The following is a 27,589-nucleotide window of genomic DNA, read 5'->3' on the forward strand; positions in this document are numbered from 1 at the left end:
ATATTAAAATTTAGGATAAATTACAAGAAATTATTAATCATTTAATTAATTATTTTTGTGTATAATTATCTATCAGTGGCCGTGCTGCAGTGGTAACATCAGTTCCAGTCAGATCACTGAAGTGAAATGCTGTAAGCATTGGTTAACACTTGAACTGGTGACCATCTGTTGGCAAGTGGGGTGCACTCAGCCCTTTTGAGGTCAATTGAGGAGATATTTTGTTGAGAAGCAGCTTTTTTGGTCATGAAAACTGACAGTGGCCAGGAGAGCAGGGTGCTGACCTCATGCTCTTTCATATCTGCATTCAGTGATGCCTGTGGGCTGAGGATGACAAGCCAGTGTAGAAGGAAAACTATTTAGTGTAGAGGTACCCAGCTTTATAAGTATGATGTTCAGGCTCTGTGCTGCAGGATTTGCATTGTTAGTAGTGCTAGTGTAATGACTTGTTGTTAGGTGTTGGTACTGGTATGGTGAAGCAGGATTGAAACACAAGCATCAGTTTGCACTACAGTAGCAGCCTGTCAACATGAGCTTGGACTAGGTGAGCAAGGCTTCACTCATAAAGCTGTTTTATCAAAATAAGCAGCATATTCTTCATGAATATGGACACATTAAAGGAATATGGTAAGGACCTCTTTCTTGAAGAATGTTATTAGGAAGTTTGTATTAACTGGTGTTTTGGAAATTGCTCCTGGGAGAGGCTGATGGACAATTGTGGTCCAGATTGTTGAAGAAGTTACTGTTATATGGCTGAGAATTGTGGATGCAATGTGCAATCTTCAATCACTTCACAGGCTGTGTCACAACAGCTGAACATTTCATGGTCCACCGTTTGAAAAGTAATACGAACAATTATGAATTGGTATCCCTAACACAGTTCCAGGCTGTATTGGTAGCAAATAGTCATAGTATTGAGAAACGTTTGTAACCTGGAACATAAAAATGGTGTGTAATTAACAGATGTTACTCTATAATGTGGAAATTAAATGTCTTTCTTTAAATGATTTACAAATTATTCATCTTCCACAAATCCTTACAAATGTTTCCACTAAGTTTCATTGTTGTACGCTCACTAGGTTTTCGTGGGGGATCTCTCAACTAGGGAAAGTTTAAATATAAGCACCGTGTATATGACTATACTTATCTTCATGTCTGTATTCTGTAACTGTCCTTGGCCAACTCAGATGTTATACAATACAAGAAATGCAGTATAATACAACAGAACAAAGGTCAAAGCAGTGTTTCTCCTGAAATGTATGCAACAGGAAATTCACAAATAATGCTGCTGTTAAGGCTTCCAGCAGAACAGTAATTATTGTAGGTGAAGTGTGTTTGCTTGCATTAACCCCTCAATACCTTACTGCACCATACTTTACATCTATGCCAGTGCCACTGTGAGCCCCTGCTACTACCAGACTGCTTCATTGCACTTTCACTATTGCTAGACAGCCATTCACCAAATGCTCAGCTATTCACCCAGGCACATTTGTTAGACCAACTGTGCCACTTGATGTGTAGAGCCTTACCATGGTTTTTTTTCTGTCATTGTCTCTTTTGAGAATGTTAAAATATTTAGACCCTGTGCCTGTCTTATACATTAAAATTTTATAAAATGTTGACAAAATCATTTTATTCCTTACAACTAACCATTTCATCTTGTGAAAGAATTAACATGTGCTACCTCCATATTGTCTCACTTAATCATACACTGGCCCACTCTTCCTCTCCTTTAAATTTGCTCACTATTTTTAGTTGTAACCATTATTATCAACAAAGTGTTACCAATGGTAGCTCATTCTGTGGATAACAAATTTTCCTGAATTGAGGTAATCCTAGTTTGTTTTTCACCTGCTGTCTGGACAACCTCCATGATGGTGTGTACTATGCCATTGTGTCACACAGTTTGGCTTTGATGGGGTTTGTTGTTATACTGCATCTTTCCCATGTTGTGCTTATCTTTCATGGCAATGGCCGGATGACTCCCTGATTGCATGGAATACCAGCTGCTACATTTGCTGTGGCAATAGCTGTGTCCTCTCTCCAGCATACCTGTGGTTCTTAGTTCTCTGGCCCATGATTGATAAGGGCCAGTATGTTTGTAAATACTCAGAGATCCTTGGGCAGTCTGTCAAATTTCATACAGGACTAAAGGAGAGCATGCACATGGGGTATTAGATTCACACATGGAACAAGTGGTTTCAATTTTTGCCTCTCCATCACAATGTAGGTTCTCCATAATTTCTATTGATCATGCAACAAAAATATTTGGTTGAGTCTTTTAATGAGACCACATCCAGCCTCTCCATCCTTGTCATTCATCCACCATAAGCTAGAGTCCTGCACCTAGTGATTTCACCTTCAACTAAACATTAGACACTAACCTCTATTTCATTCCCTTCTTCCTTTCAAACAAATCTGCAGCCCTCTGAACTTGATCTGCTTTGTATGATACAGAGACAAGTAGGTAGAAGTAAGCAGTGCCCAACAGCCTTCACCACTGCCACCTCTTAGCATCCTGCGGAGATCTGAGGAAGAGTTGCTACAATGGCCTCTCCCAACACCACAGGATGTTGAGCACTACATTGGTCTTCCATTATATGCTAGTAGTAGTAGCTCACTGGGAGTTGCTACTGCAATACATACAGATGCCGATACATCAGAGGAATCCCCAACTGGAATACATAAGTTGTTACTGTGAGTTTCTAAAATCACTTCCACAGTAGACAAAAATATTTGTCATCTGACATGCTATTACTATACTAGTGTATAAAAAAACCTCAAAAAATTAATGTGCATAACTTGAAAAGAGTATTTGAAGGTTCACAGAACAAGATAAACCATTAATCACAAAATGTATGAAACTGAACCGAGTCGACTCCAGAAACTGAACAGAGCCGACTCCATGTATTTTGAAAAACTACCAATTTAAAAATAAGTAGAAACCTGGAAACTATCTTAAACAACAACAAAAGTTCAGCAGACAAAATAGTTTCTCCCAGCTACCAATCATACTTGCGATAAATTAGTTCAGAAGTACTTTTGACAATTGATTCCAGTCCTGAGATTTTGGTTTTGTGGATCTGGAAGAGAGATGTTTGCTGATGGGTGGCAGTATGCCTTGCATCACATCCTAGATGTGCTTTATAATAACATTTCTTAAGGTTCTCTAATTCTGAACCTGTGGTAATTAAATTTTGAATCAGGGAGTTTGAAGTATTCCACTTTTTGCCATCCAACAGTACTTGACATTTGCACCTTTGATGTACTCAATATTGCCCTAAACACTGAACAGAGTAAGTCATATTCTCTTTCATCCATGCTATTACATGGTATACTACAATACTCTGATGTGATCAATCCCATGAGATTGATCACATAAATAATTTAATTTCAAGTTATAATTATTTTACCAGAAGTGCTACTCAGTTCAAATTGTGATTCCTTTTGTTGGTTATGATCAAAGTGTTATGATCAGCATGTTTTTATATGTTTATAAGAATAGTATCTGAAAACTACACTGAATATAGGGTGAATCTTATCAGCATTTAAAAGCGCCAAAAGTGCCATAGATGATCATGAGACAAGTAATTTAATATAAGGCACATGGAGTTACAAAAGTCAGGAAATACCCCAAAAAGGAATGATAAATACTGAACATCTGACATCACCAGATGGCATACCTCATTGCACATGCAGCAGTTGGCCTATGGCATGAAGAGATTATTGAGTGATGTAGTACTTGCACTAAAGCAAACAGTGCAAATTTCAGACATCTTTTGTGAATGTGGTCTGTTGTAAATGTTGAATTTGCAAATTTATGGTCCTTTCTGTAACCAAGTAAAAGCTGTTTTTAATTTGTGCTTCTTTCCTTTTTCCTCCTTTTATCTGTTTACAAAAATTATGTAGTAAAGAAAACATAAATCATTTACTGGTAGCAATGCAGTGTGGAAGCTTATACCCATTTACTTGTGATGGAATATTGTATGTTTTTGTTGTATTGTACTTTGTATTAATGAGTGGTGACTGCAAGACCAGTAAATTAAATAATAAACCTTACTTCAATGTAAACACATAATTGTTTAATGGAATGAAAAAATACTGCTCGCCAGACACAAGACTCAAACTCTGAGCCCCGTGCACTGAAGTCATGCATGGGAGCCCAGAACCACACTGACGGGAATACTTGAGTAGGGTTGAGATGAGCAGGTGCAACAAACTGATAGGTTCAACTGGTGCATCTACAATGAAGTACTCCAGGTGGTGACATCATCTGTTGAACATTTGTCACCCACTTTTGGGATATTTTGTGACATCTGCAATCCCATGTGTCTTAAATTAATTCACTCAGCATCATGTACATCACTTTGGAAATTTTTAAATGGTGATGAGAAACACCTTGTATATTACATTAATTACCCAGTGAGGAAGAAGCACTAGAAAGTGGAGAATAATATCACTGTGATTCACAGTTAGACTGTGAAAGAGATGAAGAAGGTTATAATGATACTTGCAGTTATTTTATTAGCACAGATAATATATGTAAGGCTCAAAAATTAAATTTCAAGAAATAAGTAGGATTACAAAACAAAAATTGAATGAAAATACCACCTCACCCAAGGCATATTGCTGAAATACTGGCTGCATATTGTTACTTATTTATCCTGGTTATGAAGAAAGGCAGTCACAGAAATTTAACTGAACTATGAAATTCTCGTGGGTCACATACTGTAAGCTCAAATATAGTGTCATCACAGTTTGTTAAACACAAATAAACTTTCTGTAACAATAGGTTTCAATTGTCTATTAGTCCATGAAATCAAACAATAATACTTGGTGATAATTAATATAAACCTTAGTTCCTGATAGAAATGAAAGTGCAATAGTTTCTGTTTGAATATGATATAAATCCAAGCATTACTTCTTTATGATGCATGTGTATTGAAATTATAACATGAAGCAAAGTTCCACCTGTGACTAGAGGGGCTGGAAACCAATCGCTCAGCTGTCAAAGCACTATACAACACAGTTGTAAATTTGTCCACATAAACATCAGTGGTGGCCATAGTTCACTTGCTTAGGAAAAGTTGGATTATAGCAACTGAGAGCAATCTAGCCACTGGTTGGACTTATATTTGCAATTTACAGAAGTTTATTTGACCAGCCTATTGTACTGGTGGCTCGAGGCTCACTTGCTGGATGTAGGCAATGTCACACAGATTGACATGTTCATATCTTCCATTTGCATGTCTGGCAAGGTCCCTAAATCATATACAGTAGTTTTGATGGTGTGTATGCATTACAAGCATTTCTTGCTTCTGTTTTGAGGTTTGCACTTTAGCCAGTAATAATGAAGAATACAAAGAAGAAACACTAAAAAATTGGGTATTTTGCATCCATTTTTAGATCTATATAGATGAATACTGTCTAGGTTATTTTTGTCATAAGACAGGAAAAATTAGAGTATTTCCAAGGAAGGTGTAGGCATATGCATTTTAATCTCTGAATGGCAGTTAGTAAATAGTACAGAATTTTTCTAATTTTTGGGTGAATGTAATGATGAAAACCTTGAAGTGGAAGAAATGTATAACTGAGTAGCTCAAACAACAAGTTTAGGAACCATTGTCATTCACATAATTATGAATGTTTGAAAGAAACAGACAAAAATCGTAACATATTCTTCATATTTATGACATAATTTTCTGTTTTAAACGATCATTTATAAGGGTAGTATTATTGCATAAAAGCAAGTAGTGAGTGAAGTAGAGCATCAATTATCCAAAACAATTTGGGGCTGGGGGTGTTCAGATAACAGATTTTTTACATAACTAATCCTTTTCTAGAAAAAAAAGTACCACTATCGTTGGAGGATTATGAAATGAAGAAACAGATTTGTGTCTTAATTCCAAAAGTGCATGTTTTTTGTATGTATTACAAATACTGTACCTAGCTTACATAAATTACTCATTTTCTATTAAGGCATCCCTACCATCTATGAAAAGGAGTTCTAAATTAATATTTTCTCCAGACCTGAGACATGCTTTTATTGTCACTAAATCTCACGCACATCTTAAACACAACAGCTGCACGACGTCACACTCTTCAAGTTTGCAAGGCAGTGAAAAACTTCCTCACTGTGTAGTTCTTTAATGGTACAGTCATCACTAGCCTCTATTTTGTCACTGCAAGCATCTAGGTCACAGATGACGTTACCAATGACCTCATCATCTGTCAGTAATCGATAACCAGGAGCATTGGTATCCCATTTGAACCAGTCTTGAATGTTTTTCTGTTCATAATCTCCAAATCTTGAAGATCCTTTAACCAGCCCATGCTGTTGCAATACTGATGTATGGTTGGTGGTTCTACAGTTCCAGTGAGGTGCTCATCTGATGGAAGGAGTTTGTTCCAATGTTTTGCTAGAGTAGTGTCCTCAACAGCAGTCTGAACGTCTACTACTGTGTGCACAGCATCCTACAAGTTAATGCCAGAGGACTGGAGTAATGTTCTGAGGCAAGAAAATAACTTTAGACTTTCCATTTTGTCTTTGCATTGAACATTTTGAGGGATGACTTGGGGACAAAAAAACATTTTCAGAATTACCAATTGCATGCCATTGCTTTTATACTTCAGAAATAAATACAGGGTGGTATTATTCTGTAAAAATGCTTGCATCTGTCCTTGCATTCTTTTGATTCTTGTAGGTGACCAACTATTTTTTACTCCCATAAAACAGTGTCAAGTTTGGGTTTCCCTATGAACAGAAAGGGTAGCCTATGTGTTCTGGTAACATTTCTGCACACCATAGCAATGATGCAAGGTTTTCTTGCCTTATAACCAGGAACTGACACTTCTTTCTAGGAAACTAGTGATTCTGTTGGCATTTTCTTCCAATACAAAGAAATTTCATCTATGTTGTAGATATTTTTTTGTTATAGCACTTGGTGATAAATTTATTTAAAGTCTCTTTGGAACAATCTTCTGATTCAGTGTCAGCAAACAGTTCTTCACCTTGAGTGTCCAATTCCCCAATTCAATGCCTAGATATAAAGTGCATAATCCAGCCAGAAGAATAATGGGTAGCTTTGAGAATTGAAATAGTGAAAGCAGCACAGGATGAAGTACGTAAAAAGATGATGACTAGTAGAAATCCTTGGGTAACACAAGAGATATTGAATTTAACTGATGGCAGGAGAAAATATTAAGATGCTGTGAATGAAGGAGGTGAAAAGGAACAGAAACGTCTCAAAAATGAGATCAACAGGAAGTGCAAAATGGCTAACAGGAATGGCTGGACGACAAATGTGAGGATGTAGAGGCATATATCACTGGGAGTAATAAAGTTGCTGCCTATAGGAAAATTAAAGAGACCTTTGGAGAAAAGAGAACCACCTGTATGAATATCAAGTGCTCAGATGGAAAACCAGTTCTATGCAAAGAAGGGAAAGCAGGAAGTTTGAAGGTTTATATAGAGAGTCTGTACAAGTGCCATGCACTTAAGGGCAATATTATGTCAATGGAAGAGGATGTAGACGAAGATGAGATGGGCAGTATGTTACTGCATAAAAAATCTGACAGAGCACTGAAAGTCCTAAGTTGAAACAAGTTCCTGGAAGTAGACAACATTCCATTAGAACTACTGATAACGTTGGGAGAGCCAGCCATGCACGAAACTCTTCCATCTGGTGAGCAAGATGTATGAGACAGGAAATACACCCTCAGACTTCAAGAAGAATGTAATAACTCCAATTCCTAAGAAAGAAGGTGCTGACCGGTGTGAAAATTAGTGAACTGTGGTGACTCGCCAATCTTTCAAAGTGCCGTTGTGCAGTTACGTGCGTCCTCTTCATGTGGCGCTGTCTGCCAGCCATGCAGCAGCAGCGCCACCTAAGCGGCCACCCAGCCAGCAGCCGCGAGACTTGGACTCAGTTATGATTTGACTGTTAAAGTGACACACATCTTACTCTGTTTACTTGATCTGTGACTTTCATGTGTTGCATTGTCTTTGAAATATATTTGTTCAACTTGAAGTTATAATATGAACTATCAGTTTAATGAGGCACAGTTTCAAAATAATAACTCGATTTCTTTATAAAGAAATGCAAAAGCTAGTATAAGCTGACCTAAGGGAAGATCAGTTTGGATTCCAAAGAAATGTAGGACTACTTGAGGCAATAGTGACTCTACAGCCTATCTTATTTATATGATTTGTAGACTTAGAGGAAGCTTTTGACAATGTTGATTCGAATACTCTCTTTCAAATTCTGAAGGTGACAGGGATAAAATACAGGAAGAAAAAACCAGTACAAGATTTGAGTGGCACAAATGGGAAGCAGTGGTTGAGAAGCAGGGGAGACAGTGTTGTACACTATCCCTGATGTTCAATCTTTGTACTGAGCAAGTAGTAAAGGAAACAAAAGAAAAATTAGGAATAGGAATTAAAATCCATGAAGCAGAAATAAAACCCTTGAGGTTTGATGAAGACATTATAATTCTATCAGAGACAGAAAAGGAGTTGGTAGAGAAGTTGAACAGAATGGATAGTGTCTTCAAAGGAGGATATAAGATGAACACCAACAAAAACAAAATGAGGATAATAGAATGCAGTAAAATTAAATCAGGTGATGCTGAGGTAATTAGACTGGGAAGTGAGACACTTAAAGAAGTAGATGAGTTTTGCTATTTGGGCAACAAAATAACTGATGATGTTCGAAATAGAGAGGATATAAAATGTCGGCTGGTGATGGCAAGGAAAGCATTTCTGAAGAAGAGATATTTGTTAACATCAAGTATAGATTTAAGTTTCAGGAATTCTTTTCTGAAAGTATTTGTACAGAGTGTAGCCATGTATGGAAGTGAAACATGGGCACAAAGGAAATAGCAGCTCTTGAAATGTGGTGCTACAGAAAAATGCTTAAGTTTAGATAGGTAGATCATGTAACTAATGAGGATGTACTGAATAGAAGTGGGGTGAAGAGCAATTTGTGGTACAATGTGACTAGAAGAATGGATCAGTTGTCAATTGGTAGGGCACTTTCTGAGGCATCAAGGGATCACCAATTTAGTATTGAAGGGAAGTAAATCATAGAGGGAGAATGAGAGACGAATACACTAAGCAAATTCAGAAGGATGTAGGTTGCAGTATTTACTCAGAGATGAAGAGGGAAGAACAGGATAGAGTAGCATGGAGATCTGCATCCAGCCAGTCTTTGGACTGAAGACCACAACAACAAGCAACAAGCCAGCCAGTAGTCACTTTAAAGTCAGTATTATCCCCAAGTTTCTTATTCAGTGAAGCACTTTTTCATAACTCAAAGGGCCACTTATGGACTGTACCTGCGTGAACCAAGTGTACACTGCAGTGTCTAAATTCTGATTTTCTGCCATTTTCATCATTTTTCTGTGTAAGATTCCATCTTCACTGCCAAGTCACTTGGCAAGTTTTGTAATAGTGTTACATTCTTTTTAATATCCATTCTTGTGGCATGCCATATACCCTAGCTAAGCTTGATCCACTAGCACCATTCCTCAGTTAGCCAAATATTTTAAGTTTATTGGAAATATTGAGAACAACTCATTTACATTTATTAACTGTTGTGAACAGTATAACTACAGCATATTTCAAGTGAAGGCTAAAATGCCACTCATGGATGATGACTAGAGGATTGAGTTCAGGCAAGAACTAGTGGTCACTAGCGGAAAAGTATGATGTACAAATTTAAGTTTATTGACTGAAACCCTTTCATATAATCACTGTTTCAGTTGATTCACAACAAGTTATCAATATCCGACTCTATAATATGTCATGTTTACCAAGAACACCTTGTAAATACCTTTTCAAGGAATTTTTCATATTAACTGTTTCACAATATGTCTATTAGCCTATGAACTTCATCATAAAAATTCAATCAGGATTTGAGGTGAGTACGATGTTCATAGCTGTTATACTAGAAGAGAAAAATACCTTTATTACTCTTCAATTGACACTGTGCAAAGCTCATTCCATAAGGAAGATATAAAAATAATTTTATTTGTTAATTTATGTACTAATGTCACGACTGATTTGCCATGGAACAGAATTTTAAGGGACCTATTTGAGAGCTACAAACTTATGCAGATATCTTACTTTCAAGCTAATCTGTAGACTAGCTTAAACCCAATCTTTCTCCTTTTCTACAGACAGAGCACAAGCTTGGCTTGCATTCAGGATGGGAAGGAAATTGGCTGTGCCATTTCAAAGGAATCATCCCAGCACTTGTCTGGAGTAATTTATGGAAATAATGGAAAATCTAAATCTGGATGGTCGGACATTGGTTTTAACCATCATCGTCCTGAATGGGAGTCCAGTGTGCTATGTAGTGCGCCAACTTGCTCAGTAATATATAGAAAAGTAGTAACACACACACTGATTAAACACTGCAGAGTCAAAGAAACTGGTACACCTGCCTAATATCATGTATGGCACCAGCGAGAATGCACAAGTGCCACAACGCAATGTGGCCTGGACTCGACCAATGTCTGAAGTAGTGATGGAAGGAACTGACAACATGAATACTGTTGGGCTGCCCATAAATCTCTAAGGGGACTAAGGGGTGGAGATCTCCTCTGGACAGCACATTGCGAGGCATCCCAGATACTCTCAAGACTGTTCATGTCTGGGGAGTTTAGTGATCAGTGCAAGTGTTTGAAATCAGAAGAATGTTCCTGGAGACACTCTGTAGCAATTCTTCTTATGTGGTGTGCTGCATTGTTCTGCTGGAATTGACCAAGTCTGTAAGAATGCACAATGGTCATGAATGGATGCAGGTGGTCAGACAGGATGCTTATGTACATGTCACCTGTCAGAGTGATATCTAGACATATTAGGGGTGCAATATCACTCCAACTGCATATGTACCACACATGTCACACACCAGGAGGAACACCACTGTGCCTCTCTAAGAAATGGGAAGAATTGGCTTATTTCTCAGGTAGCCACCATACTTGCTGACAATGGTCATCTAGGGTAATGCAGAAGCACGATTCATCACTGAACAGAATTTGACAGTTTTCATCAGCAGTCAAAACTACCTGGTACAGCACCACTCCAGACACAAATGTTTGTGTTGTGGTGTTTTAGCAGTCCACACAAAGGACAGCAAATCCCTACTCAAGATGCTGCTTTCCTATGACCAGTGGTACAGGATGACATAGAATGTTGCAGATAGTCCATTTCTTGTGGATCTTCAACTTTATCTTATGTAGTTTACAGGTGAATGGCCAGACATCAGTGTCCAGTGAGCACAGTATTTCAGTGAGCAACCACATTGCGATCATCAGATGCACTGATGAACTGACTGCTTAGGAGCTTGTTCATGGTCTGCACTCAGGTGTGGACGTGCATACAGCATCTCCTGCCTCATCTCCTCCTCCATATTGCTCCATCAAAGGTTTATGACCCAGTGACTTGTGCTGGTGACATCTCCAATTTCTGTTGCTCTGTATGACTCTGAAGTCAGTTTGTAATGGGATACCACTGCACTCTTCTGTGTAACCTAGTCCTGATTTTCCCCACATATACCAATGCCCATTGTTTCCCAAAATTTCCTATCGAAACTTAATCTATTCATGGGATATCTATTCCTGTCTGTATCTTGTTGCTTGTATGGTTCAAAGTTTATCCTTCTCTCATAATTCTTTTGTGATAATTAGCCTGATTTCTTCTATTTTTCCCCACACCAAAGTGACTAGATCTCAGTTGGGGGATCCCTCTTGTACCTCATCATTACCCCTATTTTCATATCTACTGTAGTTAAATGGTTTGGCGTTTCCTTCCAATGATCTGTTTAAATTTTCTTGTATTCTTTCTCATTAATATTTCTGTCATTCGAATGTGGATCACTTTTCTGATGTCTTCCCTCATAATTATACAGATAATTTCTTCCCCGTTTCCTTCTGTAATTACCCACTCTTGCGCTGAGTCACACTATGGAAATTCTGATAAAGACTATGTACATAATTTCTCTCTAATCCCCTATCCAGTTTATCTACATATGTCAGAAACCAAAACAGAATCGTCTGCCCCATAAACTAAACCCTGTTGCACGTTCCTTGGTAATCTGCTCTTTCATACACCTTTTTGTGTAAGCTCATCAAATGATTGATCTAGGATTTTTAATTTTCTCAGGTGCTTCTCTCAAAAATCTTTCATGTTGCCATTCACTTCTCACTAATTGGTCCATTTATGAATTAACTTTTGATACAAGCATGTTCAGTTTCTGACAATTTATTCAGAAAGCTGTTTTCAAAAGCACAATATGTCATTTCTGCATGAATATATTGGTTAGTCCAAGAGAGTGCTTCCTCATCCAAAGACTCTTTTACAAACTTTATCTTAAGCAAATCAGTCAAACAACTATCAAAATTATGACAAAAATGTTGAGAAAAGTCAACTATGTTAAGGTTATTATTTCCTCTAAAACTTTTAATTGGCACATTGGTGCTCATCCCACTACTGTTACTACTGAAACTTCTAGTTACAAAATTTTCCTCCAATTTAGATAGTTTTCTAAGAATATAAACTACTTTACAAACACATGGAATTACATTACAACTTTCTCTAGTGCAACAACTTTATCATTAACTACCTACTTTTCAAGTTATTAATTTTACATTCAAGATTATTGTCATTTTGATCCATTTCTGATCTTAATACCTAGCCTTCTTGTTTCATCACATTGTGCATTATTTCAAAAGTTTTCCAAATTTCTCAACTTTATCAGGACAATTTTGTTTTAATTTCAGTCACTTCACGTATAAGAGAATCAATCTGTACATTGATTCATTTGTCCCCTGAGTGTGCAACTAATTTATATTTATTAAGATTCCCTATTGTTTCAGGCACTTGAATGCCAGTCTCCAAATTTCATTCCTCAATTCCTTTAACTTGTCATTTTTAGCAGTGATTTTACCACCCCTATCACTTTTTATTGTTTAAATCCTACCAATCAAATCTTCATTTGGTTTGCTTTTTAATGCCTCAGTTCTACCCCGCCCCCTCCCAAAATGTTATTCAGATCCCTGTTGCATTTTTCTAGTTTTTCTTCAAAAAGCTTGGTTAGTTGTCAAAACAAACTATACTAATAGTTCCCCCTGATAATCCTCTGTGACTGAAACTTCGGAATGGACAGCAAGCACTACTAACATTCCTGCCTACTGCTCCTTTGTCTTGCCTCTGATTTTGTTCCAACCTTGTCATTAAAAACAATTTCTATCTCCTAAGGCTATTCGTAAGTTTCATACTGTCATTGATAACTGGTTTTTTAATAACTGTGTATGTAATGGGGAGCAGTCGTTGTAATTACAATGATGTGATCACTCGCACTCTTAGTACTTAATATGAGTACTTTTATTCTTGCAACGTATACACAATGCGTTTAACATAGAACATGTACTACAGAAAACTCATCTGGCAAAGATACAGTTGTTCTTGCTGTGGTAGGGCAGCGATGTTATTGGGGGATAGAGTGCTTCTAAATCCCCCCAGAGGACCCCCCCCCCCCCCCCTCAAATCACCAGAGTGCAGCATGGTGACTAGTGTACATCATTATGTGTTGTCCTGCTGGTGATGGGTAATGCCAACATATTGTAGTCTGCCAGGTACCTGGGTGCCTGTAAAGTGTGGCTGGCCTGTGATGTCAAGCAGTGGTGCCATTGGCACAGTGGCGATGTCCATTGAGGTGTTGGTGGCTGTTAGTGCGCCATCCAGTATTATAAAATTCTCTGGGGCCGACAAGAGCAGGTAGCCGTCCAAAGAAAGAGTAGATTTCAGACCTGCTGAGTCAATCGTAGGTGGAAGGGGCGTGCAGTGCTCTAATGACCTCAAGACCATGCTATAGCCTGACTGTCTATTGTTTAATTTGCACCTGAGCATGACATGTGTACATGATTGGAGTTACTTGTGCTCAAAGATGGTTGGTTTGTTGTGGTGGGATGGCGATGGGATGTGGATGTGGTGGATGTGGTTCCTGACATGTTTTACTTGGTTGACATCCACAGGGTCGGTGGTTTGTGGTACAAACTCTGTTGGGAGGGTGATTGGTTCCCCATAGAGCACCTCTGCAAGCGGGGCACCCAGATCATCTTTGTAGGCAGCTCGTATGCCCAGCAGCAACCAGGGGAGAGCCTCCGTGTATGAGTGCAGTGCCACTGTTCCACAAGTTCATTGGACTGAGGATGGGAGGCCATTGTGTGTAACTGGTGGCACCCACAGAGGTGGCAGAGCTCAGAGAACAGTGTCAACTAAAACTGCTGGCCCTGGTCTGTTGTCAGGGACTCTGGGCAGCCAAAGTGTGCAGTCCATAATGTGATGAAAGCTTGGGCGACGGTGTCAACTGAGTTATCAGTCAGAGTGTGGCCTCCACCCATCAAGTTGTCCTGTCTATGGAACATGTACTTGTATCTGTCTGAATGTGGGAGGGGCCCCACCGGGTCTATGTGGACATGTAACAAACAGCCCTTCAGGCTGGAGAATTTCCCGAAGGGTGGCTATGCATGACATTCTGTCTTGGCCCATTGGCATTGGTTGCAGGCTCTCGTCCATGCAGTGCTGTCCCAGTTAATGTTAGTCCAAAAGAAACTATCTGTTATCGGTTTTAGTGTCGGGCATACTCCGGGGTGAGACAAGTTGTAGAGGAGGTCGAAAACTGTCTTCCTGAAGTTCTGTGGGATGACAGGTCATTGTCTACCATGGGATACGTTGCAGCAAACTAGTTTTGTTGTGCCTGCAATGGTGCACTTCTTGAGCTGGAGGCCTGTTGTGTGTCCAGATAGCAGGTTTTGAAAGTTGGTGTCAGTTGCTTGTGCCTCCAATAGTTGGTCAAAGTAATGGTGTGCCGATGTGGCAGCGAGTCATGAGACGAAGTCAGCCAGCATGTTGTCTGCTCCCTCATACATAGTGTAAGTCTGGAGTATATTGGTATATTTTGAAATCAAGTTCAGGTGGCAGAATTGTCAAGAGGATGTATTGGGTGGCAGGTATTTAACAGCGTCTGTGTAGATAGTAAGCTGACAGCCCTCAATGTCATGTGGGAAGTATTGAATCACTTTGTATATCGTCAAAAGCTCACAGTCAAAAGTTGACCACATATTCTGGGAGTCAGTAAGTTTCCACAAGAAAAGCCATAGGTGTTGGGTTGCACTGGGGACTTCCTATTGTAGCACTGCCCCAATCGCTCGGTCGTTGGTGTCGGCTATCATAACCATATGAGTGTCCATGGATGAAAGTGCCAGAGGGGTAATCTGAGCCAGCTCTGTTTTGATGTTCTCGAAAGTTCCTTGCAAATCAGGAATACAAGTGAGCTTATGTTTGCCTGATGTGTTCTTGCCACAGAGTGACTCTGTGAGCAGGACGAGTGTCTCTGTGGCATGGGGGAGTTGTTGTATTAAAAATTAATTACCCCTAAGAAAAGGTGGAACTTTTGATAGTCCATTCTTGATGGTAGGTCTATACTTCATCTCTGTTTTCTGGGGTGGGATGGATGCTCGAAGTGTTGACGAGCTGGCCTATGAATGTAACACATTTTTGCCAGAGTTGGCATTTGTCCTCATTGACAACAACAGCCCGCTCTGCTAGTTTGTTGAATACTACTTGCAGGTGTTTCTCATGACCTTGAGTTGTTTCTAAGAATATATGTACATCATCCAAATAACAATAGCAAAAGAGCATGGTAAAAAAACAACCCGTCAATGAACCACTGGCCAGTCTGGGCTACGTTCTTTAGTCTGAAGTGCATAAAGAGGAACAAATAGGCCAAAGGGAGTAATTATTGCAGTCTTTGTGATGTCCTTCATGGCCATTGGGATCTGCCAACTATCTCTTTTAGAGTCGATCACGCTAAGTATGGTTGCACTAGCCAGTTGCCGGAAGAATTCCTGAATATTGGGAATGGGCTAACTATCAGTGATGGTGTGCACGTTCAAATGTCTGTAGTCTCTGCACATGCACCACATTTTATCTTTTTCCATTGTCATTGTAGTCAGTGAGGCGCACACACTGTGTGATGGCCTAATGGTGCCCTCATGTAACAGTTCCTTGATCATGGCCTCGGCCACCTTTAGTTTGTGAGGGACAAGGTCATGGGGCTGGTGTTGGACCAGTGGACCTAGGGTAGTATTAATTCTCAGCGATGGAGTTGTTGTTCAGGTGAATACGATAGGCATTGCAGTATGAGCATCTTCGCTGTCTCATATCTGCCAGTGGTTGGTGCATACAGTAGGACATCACAGGTAAGATTGGTGTTGGTAGGGAGGAGGTTCAATAGCACCAAAAACTTGTCACAGTCATCTGTGATCCTGGCCAACTGCATCATGCACTCGCAGAGTGTGAACCATTCTTGCAGGGAATCAACTTGTAGCGGTGGCAGATGTAACTCGGTGTGTGGCTGGCGGTAATCTGCCTAGTGGTGAGTGACCAGGACCTGTATGAGGTTGTAATCATGTGAAGTAAATGGTGCAGATTCATGAAAACCTTTTGGTGGCACTGATAAAGGCGGCGGCTGGAGCTGTGGCACGGTAGTTGCTGTAGGTGTATTGGTAATGAGAGAGTCATGACCGGTTATCACAGAATGTGGCATGGGTGTCACAGCTGGTGCATTGGCGTCATTAAGGATGGTGTAGTAGTGGGGAAGCAAGGAATACAGTGTGGTGGACAGGGTGGCGGATGGCACATCAGTGTAGATCACCCAACCCGGCAGCTGTTGAATGTTGTCCTTGTGATCACACAGTGTGATTCGTAGTTGCAGTCAGGCTCGCCATACTGATATGCTGTTCTCACGAGGTGTGAAAACCCTGTGCTGTTGCAGGTAGACATGGTATGCCTGCTATTTGAATGACTTCATGTGGCAGGTGTGACCCAGAGCATGACACGACTGTTGTCAATGTGACGTCATCGTCATGACGTGACCTCGGGCACAGTACACAGTTAACAAGTGTGACGTCACCCGGGTGATGTATGGTATAACATAGAATGTAAATTTCAGGTTTAGGCCATGGAAAAGCATGGTCTGGCATAGGTAGGTCACTTGTAGGATGAATTTGTCTGCAATAACCTGCAAATATCAGTTCTCTGCAGTGGAAGGTGGTCATACATGGTGGCGATTGTTGGTCAACAGTTGCAGTACTCTGGAGTATGTCTGTCCATAATGTCAGTATGCACTGAATCATTAGAATGAAAGTGAATGGGTTGTAGTTCATTAACAGTGTCACTGATCAGTATATTACTAGCACTGGTTAGGTGGGAGGTGGAGATGGCAGCAGGCAGCCATTGTACACAGTGCACACCTGTTGATGTACCACAGTTAATTAATGGTGTGGCAGGCTTCATCTCACGATTTTCAGTGCTAACATAGTACTTGACCTGTGGTTTAGTGTGTTCATCTGTTTGGCGATAGGTAACAATGCCCTGGTTTGGTGGTTGTTGAAACAATTGTAACACTGAATGAGATTTTCACTCTGCAGTAGAATGTGCACTGATATGAAACTTCCTGGCAGATTAAAACTGTGTGCCGGACCGAGAGTCGAACTTGGACCTTTGCTTTTCACGGGCAAATGCTCTACCAACTGAGCTACCCAAGCACAACTCACGCCCTGTCCTCACAGCTTTGCTTCCACCAGTAGGAGCCCTTGTTTTGTTCAAGACACATTCAAGACTACCTTCAAGTTTGTGAACAAATATATTTATGTATACACTCCTGGAAATGGAAAAAAGAACACATTGACACCGGTGTGTCAGACCCACCATACTTGCTCCGGACACTGCGAGAGGGCTGTACAAGCAATGATCACACGCACGGCACAGCAGACACACCAGGAACCGCGGTGTTGGCCATCGAATGGCGCTAGCTGCGCAGCATTTGTGCACCGCCACCGTCAGTGTCAGCCCGTTTGCCGTGGCATACGGAGCTCCATCGCAGTCTTTAACACTGGTAGCATGCCGCGACAGCGTGGACGTGAACTGTATGTGCAGTTGACGGACTTTGAGCGAGGGCATATAGTGGGCATGCGGGAGGCCGGGTGGACGTACCGCCGAATTGCTCAACACGTGGGGTGTGCGGTCTCCACAGTACATCAATGTTGTCGCCAGTGGTCGGCGGAAGGTGCACGTGCCCGTCGACCTGGGACCGGACCGCAGTGACGCACGGATGCACGCCAAGACCGTAGGATCCTACGCAGTGCCGTAGGGGACCGCACCGCCACTTCCCAGCAAATTAGGGACACTGTTGCTCCTGGGGTATTTGCGAGGACCATTCGCAACCGTCTCCATGAAGCTGGGCTACGGTCCCGCACACCGTTAGGCCGTCTTCCGCTCACGCCCCAACATCGTGCAGCCCGCCTCCAGTGGTGTCGCGACAGGCGTGAATGGAGGGACGAATGGAGCGATGAGAGTCGCTTCTGCCTTGGTGCCAATGATGGTCGTATGCGTGTTTGGCGCCGTGCAGGTGAGCGCCACAATCAGGACTGCATACGACCGAGGCACACAGGGCCAACACCCGGCATCATGGTGTGGGGAGCGATCTCCTACACTGGCCGTACACCACTGGTGATCGTCGAGGGGACACTGAATAGTGCACGGTACATTCAAACCGTCATCGAACCCATCGTTCTACCATTCCTAGACCGGCAAGGGAACTTGCTGTTCCAACAGGTCAATGCACGTCCGCATGTATCCTGTGCCACCCAACGTGCTCTAGAAGGTGTAAGTCAACTACCCTGGCCAGCAAGATCTCCGGATCTGTCCCCCATTGAGCATGTTTGGGACTGGATGAAGCGTCGTCTCACGCGGTCTGCACGTCCAGCACGAATGCTGGTCCAACTGAGGCGCCAGGTGGAAATGGCATGGCAAGCCGTTCCACAGGACTACATCCAGCATCTCTACGATCGTCTCCATGGGAGAATAGCAGCCTGCATTGCTGCGAAAGGTGGATATACACTGTACTAGTGCCGACATTGTGCATGCTCTGTTGCCTGTGTCTATGTGCCTGTGGTTCTGTCAGTGTGATCATGTGATGTATCTGACCCCAGGAATGTGTCAATAAAGTTTCCCCTTCCTGGGACAAAGAATTCACGGTGTTCTTATTTCAATATCCAGGAGTGTATAAAGATGGTATCTGTTCTTTTGGACATGTCCGAAAGAACATATACCATCTTCATATATATATATATATATATATATATATATATATATATATATATATATATATATGTAGTTAAAGCTCACCGGTCACTTGACCATCTTCTCCTTTTGTGGGGATGCACAAACAATGCCAGAACTCTTACAGGAATCAGCAAAAAACTGTGAGTAATGAGTATAGTGGGCAGGGGCACTATGAATATAGTGTTGGACAATAAGTTGGGAATGTGGGTCTCACAGGAGGCATACCAGAGATAAGTCCCTGCCATCACACTATCCTCTGTGTCCTTGGTGGCTCAAGTGGATAGGGCATCTGCCATGTAAGCAGGAGATCCTGGGTTTGAGTCCCAGTCAGGGCACACATTTTCAACTGTCCCTGTTGACTTATATCAACGCCTGTATACAGATAGGGGTATTCATTTCATTGTAATGAATATATTTATGTTTGAATTTGGCCTACTGAAGAGGCATACAATGAATGTTTTTAATGAGGTTCGTTCTATAGGACAAATTTCAAAGTCAGGTTGTTTTTCTGACTTTTTCAAAGGTTCTAAGCAACAGTTATTGATACCATCTTTCTCAAACATACATTTTCCTCAATGAGCAGTTTCTTTTTAAAAGCAACTTGCATCTTCTTTGGGGGTAGATCATCTGATGATGTAGATCTTTCATTAGCTGAATATGCTGTCACTCTCACTGTTTCATTTTTTATTAATTTCTGGCTGTGTTGTTTCGTCTCCTGTAGTTGTTATTACAGCTGCTCCTCTCTGAACACTTTCTTGTGTAATCAATGTTTCTTTGTGTGATACTGCTGCTGCACCTCAATAAGTAGGTAGGAATAATATTCTGTAGGTCTCCTTTGTAGTTGGTGAAGAAATTGTGTAACATTTCTGAATTCTAGAGAAAACATTTTTCACTAACACTTTGGTAATCTGGCTGAGTAGTCATTTGCCCCATTTGCTTACATGAATTTTGTGCATTGCACAGTGGTTTCTTTCCAGACCATAAATAGTGAGGAAAAAAAAGCATTTGAAGTGGTATCGCTGATCTTACTGTAAGTCCTGTTTGGTTTTTGGCTCTCTTTATTTACAGTACACAAAAAGATTCAGTAAGGTCATGCCTTTGTTGTTTGCTTATCGGAATCAGCTTTTGATCGCCTAGTGTACATAGCCTGTCTCTTAAGATTCTCTTTGCTACTTTTATTTCAGTTTAATAGATGCCATCGTTTGCATTTTGCTCTCTTTTTCATGCAGTTTGCGTAAGTGCTGCCTTCCAATTGTTATTACCTAAGCTGCATATAATAATGTATGCCAAACTGTAATTTTCCAGTTTTGGACATTAAGTAGGTATATTTGTTAACTGAGTTGGTCATTTTCATTATTCTTACTTTTTTGTCTGATTTTTAAACATTGAGTGAAGAATGTAAAACAGATAGCAAGATTAACATGAGAACTTTTAGTGATTGACAAAAATGCTTCAGACAAAAGTTGCTATGGGTGATAGGGCGGATTATGCGGTGTTAACAGCCTTGAAGAGATACAACAGTCAACTGTCTTATATTAAATTGTGCTATGTTGTACTTTAGCTCCAGAACAGTATATATTGATATGAAAAATCAGCCAACCAATTGCAAATAAAGGTTTATTATCCCTTGATCATGGTTTCGATATTTGTAAAAGTATCTTCTTCAGAAACATTGGCACTAAAAATGTGTACAGCAGTTACAAAATGATTTTTACTAACAGAAAAAAAATATTAATAGAAAAACATTTCTGAAGTAAATGTAGTCATTTATTACATCACATGATGCACCAATTGATTAGATGAAGCTGAGCTCCTCTTGTCATAAATGAAATTGGTGAAACAAGAGTTACCACAAGCCATGGCTTTAGATAATGTGAGATTACATGTAACGTACTGTAGAAAGACTACTCAGTAAATGCCCACAGGTAGAGGCTCTTGTTATCATATAAACAGAATAGGTGTCTCAAAATAAAATACATGCATAAATTACATATACTTTATGCCAGAGACTAATTCAATTTCTAGAAATATACAGGCTCAAGCGAGCAGGAAAAACTGGTCTACAGAGGGTGATGCTTTTGGCTGATTTTTCGATCTGTTCTGAATTACACAGTTACTGTTTCACAGCCATGTTTAAGATTTTGAGCTATTGATGAGGTAGGTTATTTAATATAAATATTTTTTGATCTGGAAAGCAACAGATTAAAATGCATTTAAAATAGGCAATTTACTACTATTATTGTGTTGGGCTGAATAACACACCACTCCGAATTTCTTGCAACTGTTGATGGTAATATGAGATCATGAATTAAGATATTCTTAAACTGTTGTATATTGATCTTAGGGAAATAGGAAGGAACATTAGGATTGAATGACTATTTACAGTAAAGTCATTAGAGATGGGGCAAAACCTGAATAGGGTAAAAATGAGTAAGAAAATTACTTGCATTCTTTGAAAATAAATCATGACAGCCTTTGTCTTAGTTAATAAATGGCAGTAATTGAAAACTAAAATCTAGATGGCCACTTGGTAATACAGAACCCATCATTCCTCCTGATAGTTAATTGCCCTTTGGATGATCTGATTAAAGTGTGGATTAACCTCATCCAGTACAATAATGTTGAGATTCACCAGCAGATATAAATACTGGGAATGTTGACACCTGCTGATGAAGTATGATACTTTGTTGTGCTGATTTATTACTATGGTTCCTATCACTGCATTTGTACACCATAGTTTATGCAACTACAATATGGTACTCTTAAAAAGAATCATCTGGGGAATTTATAAGGTCAGTTTCAAATACAAAATCAAAAGAATGTTGGGAAAAATCCTCTGTTACCATAAACTTCTGTAACTTCTCAACAACTAAGGTAAAAAAGGAAAATGGAAAGACCTGTTATTCTATAGCACACAATGACAACCATATAATATTTTGATAAAGAGTTGTGATGTCGTACAGGACTTAAAAACATGTCACATAATAATCATAGGTAGCTCTTTTCTTGTCATAAAATACAACAAATTCAATAGAAATTTGACTCACTGCAATGAAAATAACAAAAATACTGCAGATTTGTGGGTCACCTTTCCAGGGTAGTAAACAACAAGCACTGGATACTGGTTAATGCATGCTGGTTAATAGTACAATAATCTGTCATAGACAGATCATTATGTCTGCATTTAAAAACCAAATAAGACCAATTTCCTGTCACAATTAATAAATTAATCTCTGCCCAAGACCATCTACCATTAGGTAAAATGAAATTACAGCAATTATATGGAAGCTGAAGATATCTCCATAACCAAAGTGAGGAAATTACCAACACAACCAAATATTACAGAATTATTGTAAGAAATGATGAGTTTTTTTAAAGGCAGAAGCAAATTGTCTCCCTCTTTCACTTTTTGATTATACATGGTACTGAACTACTATGGACACTCTGTTTCAGGTTGATGCAGTGACTGGAGGGTGTTGTACAAAGGGCACAGCATAAGGTGTGGAGCTGAAGCATGAGTGCAGTCTAATAACAGATACAGTTTCTTGAGTATAGAGAAACCCAAAACACACACTTAGAGTGAAGCCAGCGTCACAATGAGTGTAGCAGTAATATTTCTTTGATTTTGTGTAGTTTACTAATTCATGAAAAAATTTTATTCGTCATTCAGTAGAAAGCTTACATTTTATTGTTCAATATGCCTCCACATTTCATCATGTGTGTTCACATGAGTTTGCTTGATAAGATGTTTGTCAGAAAGGTTTTAAATGTTTTAGCTGCTTGTTCCTTATAGGCCAGCCACAAAAGTGTTAATGTTTAAAAAAATTCTATACTGAAATGCGTTAATGTCTTTACCATATTAGTAACAGTTTTTACCACTGGATCATCAAATATGTAGTAAAAATATTTTGCCTTGTCACATTATTTGGCTCTTCACTTGGCATATGTAAGACATTTTTTAAATTTTAATCTGTTTGTCTGTGTATGTCAATGAACACTCAAAATATGTAATTTGTTAAAACATCAATGCCGTAATGATGAAACAACTATTGTATGAAATATGGCACATATATTTAAGACTTAAGAAATTATTAATTCATTGCACGCAATTATGTATGCTATAAAATAGCACCTAGTCACTCAAGTATTATCTAAATTTTAAAATAAAACAGGAAAACTTTTATTGTTATATTTATGAATGATTCTTCTTATTCCATTACCCACTTCAGTGATATAATAAATGTTATAAATTGGGCTGCCATTCAATTCATTCCACTCTTACACTACAATTTTTTTATAGGCTACATACTTTTCTCAGCTAATCACTCAACATGACTTAAGCTTCACTTGAAAACTGTGCAGGGCCACCTGTATTTAGCCATTTTGATATGATCAGAAGCTGTTTTCAATACCAGCAGATTTCCTACACTGTATTAGGTATCATAATGTCATGTATTTTTGTGTTTCCATGTTATTGTCCACCTCCCATAACCACACTATCTAAGTGTGTATGTTCACTTAATACATTCAAACCTTTCTTCCATTGATTAGTAACAACTATAATGCATGCCACTTTCATGTCTCCTACACATTATGTTCATTAGGATAGCGCATTGTCCATAGGGTAAATAAGCCATTTCACAGATAAATCCCAAACTTTCTTACTATTTTTATCATCACAATCATCAGCACTGAATAACAACTAATTATACATTTAACTATTCAGTCTAATAATTGCAGACCATTTTTGTATGGATGTCCAGTCATTGTTATTATTAGTTACATTGATGGAAATCTTGACCTGTTTTGCCTGTTACTGTCAAGAAAACAATGTAATTGGACTCTTAAGCCTATCGTGAATGGTGGAGTAGGGTTGGACAATGTAGAAAGAAAGCTATTTTTCTGTAAGTTGTGGCTCACACACATACAGCCAAAAAATAGTTGACATCATGACCTAGATAGCTATGTGACTCCTTTTTTTGAACCATTGATGCAAAAGTGTTTTGAAAACTCTGTACATAGTGGATATTGTCAGGATATGAGTTACATAAAAAAAATAATAAAAACCTATGTTGATATTTCTAACTCTGTATGTCACCAAGAACAAGCTGTAACAGTGTTGATGTTTCTTAAGGGCAGTGGCCCCCTTTGATGAATGAAGTGTGTACATGTTCTGTTCCATAGATGGGAAGTAGTACATGCTGTACTTTGCCCGTGTGTTTATTGCATAACAGTATAGAGAGTTATATAGCATAAAGTCCGACACGATAACTGAATGGTCAGTGTGACAGATTGCCATCCTACGGGCCCGTGTTCTTTACCTGACTGTCAGAGATCTTCTCTGCTCAGGGACTGGGTGTTGTGTTGTCTTCATCATCATTTCATCCCCATCCAGCATGCAGGTGGTGGCGTCGAATGTAATAAGACCTGCACCAAGGCGGCCGGACCTGCCCCACAAGGAGCCACCCGGCCAATGACACCAAATGCTCATTTCAATTCCATTTATGGCATAAAAAATGCCAAATATTTCTATAAACTTTTGGGCCTTGGTGCATCAGATTATATGGCTAAAGTTCCTGCTTGTCAATATGCTATTAGGTATCCTGGTCAATGTTATCCCCACAAACATTTATTTTGTCATATGGTGTTTTACCTTTGAGAGACCAACTGTTTTAGTTCAATATCACTGAACAGAGGTCACATATAGACTAGCCATAGCGCAGTTACAAAAGATGCCATTTTTGAAGATATATATGAAGGACCCAGCTAAGTACACATGACGTAACAACACAGTGGCATATCTTGCAAAGAATAGTAATTGACATGTTGCATGGTGAAGAGATCCACCTGCATCACTATTTGATAATTCAACACCTGCATCCAGAAGATTACCTTCTACAGATGCAGTTTGTGGATGGATTCAACCATCATATTAACCGGATGATAACTTCTTAAAAGTTTTAATATGGTCTGATGAAGCAGTAGTAATGGATGAGGATAACTTCAATATGCATAATGCCACTATTGGTGTGCCGGCAGCTTGCACATCTCCTATAATCATGTATATCAGATTTGCTTTAGTCTGAATCTATAGGAAGTTGTATTTCAGGTCCCCACTTCCTAAATCAGTTGACTGTATCACCCATTTCGTGCGGTTCTAGGCGCTACAGTCTGGAGCCTCGCGACCGCTACAGTCGTAGGTTTGAATCCTGCCTTGGGCATGGATGTGTGTGATGTCCTTAGGTTAGTTAGGTTTAATTAGTTCTAAGTTCTAGGTGACTGATGACCTCAGAAGTTAAGTCACATAGTGCTCAGAGCCATTTGAACCATCACCCATTTCTCATAAACAATTTGCCTGAGTTGCTGGAAGATATTCCGTTTCACATTCTGAGGAGGTTGTAGTTACAACATAATGGGGCACTTGCGCACTCTGGAAGGAATATGTAGAGCTATTCCTGGAAATGGGTTAGTTACATAAGTCCAGTTTCATAGCCTCTGTATTTGCCTAATTCCTTTATATTTGTTCCTCCTGAGGCACTTGTCCTGGTGTGCAGATTTATTCTATTGGCAAGGAATGTACAAGACCTAGTAAAGGAACATCTAACTGCTCATGTAACTGTGTATGCAAGTATGTCTGAAATATTGCAGAGGAGCATGATCCAGTGAGTTTCTAAATGTTTGGAAAATGCAAGGAGGCCACTTTGAGCAGTTGATATTAAAGTCTTTCGAAATAACATTATTTTTAAAAAAATTTCTCCACATTCAGAAATCTCAAATATGAGTTATAATATGCTTCTGAAGATAATCATTATCTTCTTTATCATATATTATACTATGAGAATCTGCTTTGAAGGCAGTGTATGTTTCATCAAAGACATGGTGTTGTGATAGTGTATTTGTACTATCTTAGCAGGCTGCAAATGTATTTCACCTTGCAGCTTATGCTGAATGTAGTTTGTATGTTTAACTTTTTAAATGATTTTTGTCCTATTACAGATAATTTTTGTTTAATATTATTACTATTATTATGTTTGCTATGCTCATAATTAAAATATTATAGTTGCAGGATATATATGGTTTAAAATATAGTGTATACTATATTATCATAGGAAAGGAAATAAAAGAGGACACCAAAATCGAGTTTCAAGGATCTCTGTATGCAGAATCTGTGTTGTTTGCCATAGATGAGATTTTTTCTACAAGTAGGTCATAATCGATGATCAAAAAATAAATTCCATAGTTCTGCATCAGACAATATGAGCCTGTTAATATCTTCATCCTCCAACAAACTTTTTCTTAAAACTGTTAGCGGCTAGCAATTGTCTAATTGCTTAACACAGCATCATTAGTTTTTCCAGTAACCTGAAATGATCTGTTGATAGAAGGGGGCAACTTCTTTTGCATGAACTGTATAGAATATTAACAGTACTTATCAATCCCCAATTTCTTGACACAAGAGGACAATGTAGGTGCGTGTCTATTCTGTGATGACTACAGTATTATTTGGCATTGTGGTTTTCAGGCAAGGAGCAAATGATGAACTGTATTACAAAGTTCCAAAGTGAAAAAAATTTGAAAGACCAAATTTGATACTTCAGCTTTATATCTATCATCAGACACCTTCACCCCAATATCGTTACTGAGCAGTTGAGTATGTAACTTTGAACCACTTACTTAATTTGTGACAGACCAAAACTAATTCAGATACTTGGTCAGTTGGAATAATAAAGTTTTGCTTTTGAGTTCACTGAACACATCTTGAACTACTCTCCTTATGTTCAGTATCAAAATGTTGACCAGGTTCAATGGTATGTTGTGCGTCTTAATTATAGCTGTGAGCAATGACACAGGAAAAATTATATGGAATACGACAAGAATTATAAACAAAGAAATTAATATTCTCTAGCAGCTCAGTCCAGTGAAATGAATAAAGGTCATTACAATTCTGTCTAAAGTCAGTATAGCTGTCAGAATCTCATCTGTTCAAAAATGTGTGGATAGCCATCTATCTTGAACATACAAGGACATTGCTTCAGTTCGTAACATTTTCGTTTCTTATGATGGTATTCCAGATGCTATAGATTTTTTTACTGATTGCCATTTTTTATTTGTAGTTCACTGTTACTATTTGAGTTTACATATTGTCATTTTTTCATTTGGAGATAGTGAGTGGAGCTGTGGACAGTAGAAAATGGAATGCCATGTGGGAACATTTCTGACATATTCTTCTTTTTTGAGTTCAAAGAGAGGGATAACAGGAGTGGAGACAGCCAGAAACATTTGTGCTGCGTATGGGGATAGTACCATTGGACAAAGTATGGCAAGAAAATGTTTTTCCCATTTTAAGGACGATTGTTTTGACATTAGTGACACCCCACGTTCATTTAAACATGTCAATCT

At 39.1% G+C, this 27,589-nt stretch overlaps 1 protein-coding gene across 1 annotated transcript in view; it reads left to right on the top strand.

Annotated features, from left to right (window-relative positions):
- Positions 1 to 22,716, top strand: part of LOC126470596 (uncharacterized) — a 66,470-nt gene extending 43,754 nt beyond the window's left edge. Inside the window, exon 5 of the mRNA XM_050098548.1 lies at positions 22,643 to 22,716. The gene's annotated coding sequence lies outside the window, so the exon portion shown is untranslated. The remainder of the gene's footprint in view (positions 1 to 22,642) is intronic.
- Positions 22,717 to 27,589: the final 4,873 nt, after the last annotated feature.

The sequence above is a fragment of the Schistocerca serialis genome, chromosome 3 (assembly GCF_023864345.2).
Source record: "Schistocerca serialis cubense isolate TAMUIC-IGC-003099 chromosome 3, iqSchSeri2.2, whole genome shotgun sequence".
NCBI classification, from domain to species: domain Eukaryota; kingdom Metazoa; phylum Arthropoda; class Insecta; order Orthoptera; family Acrididae; genus Schistocerca; species Schistocerca serialis.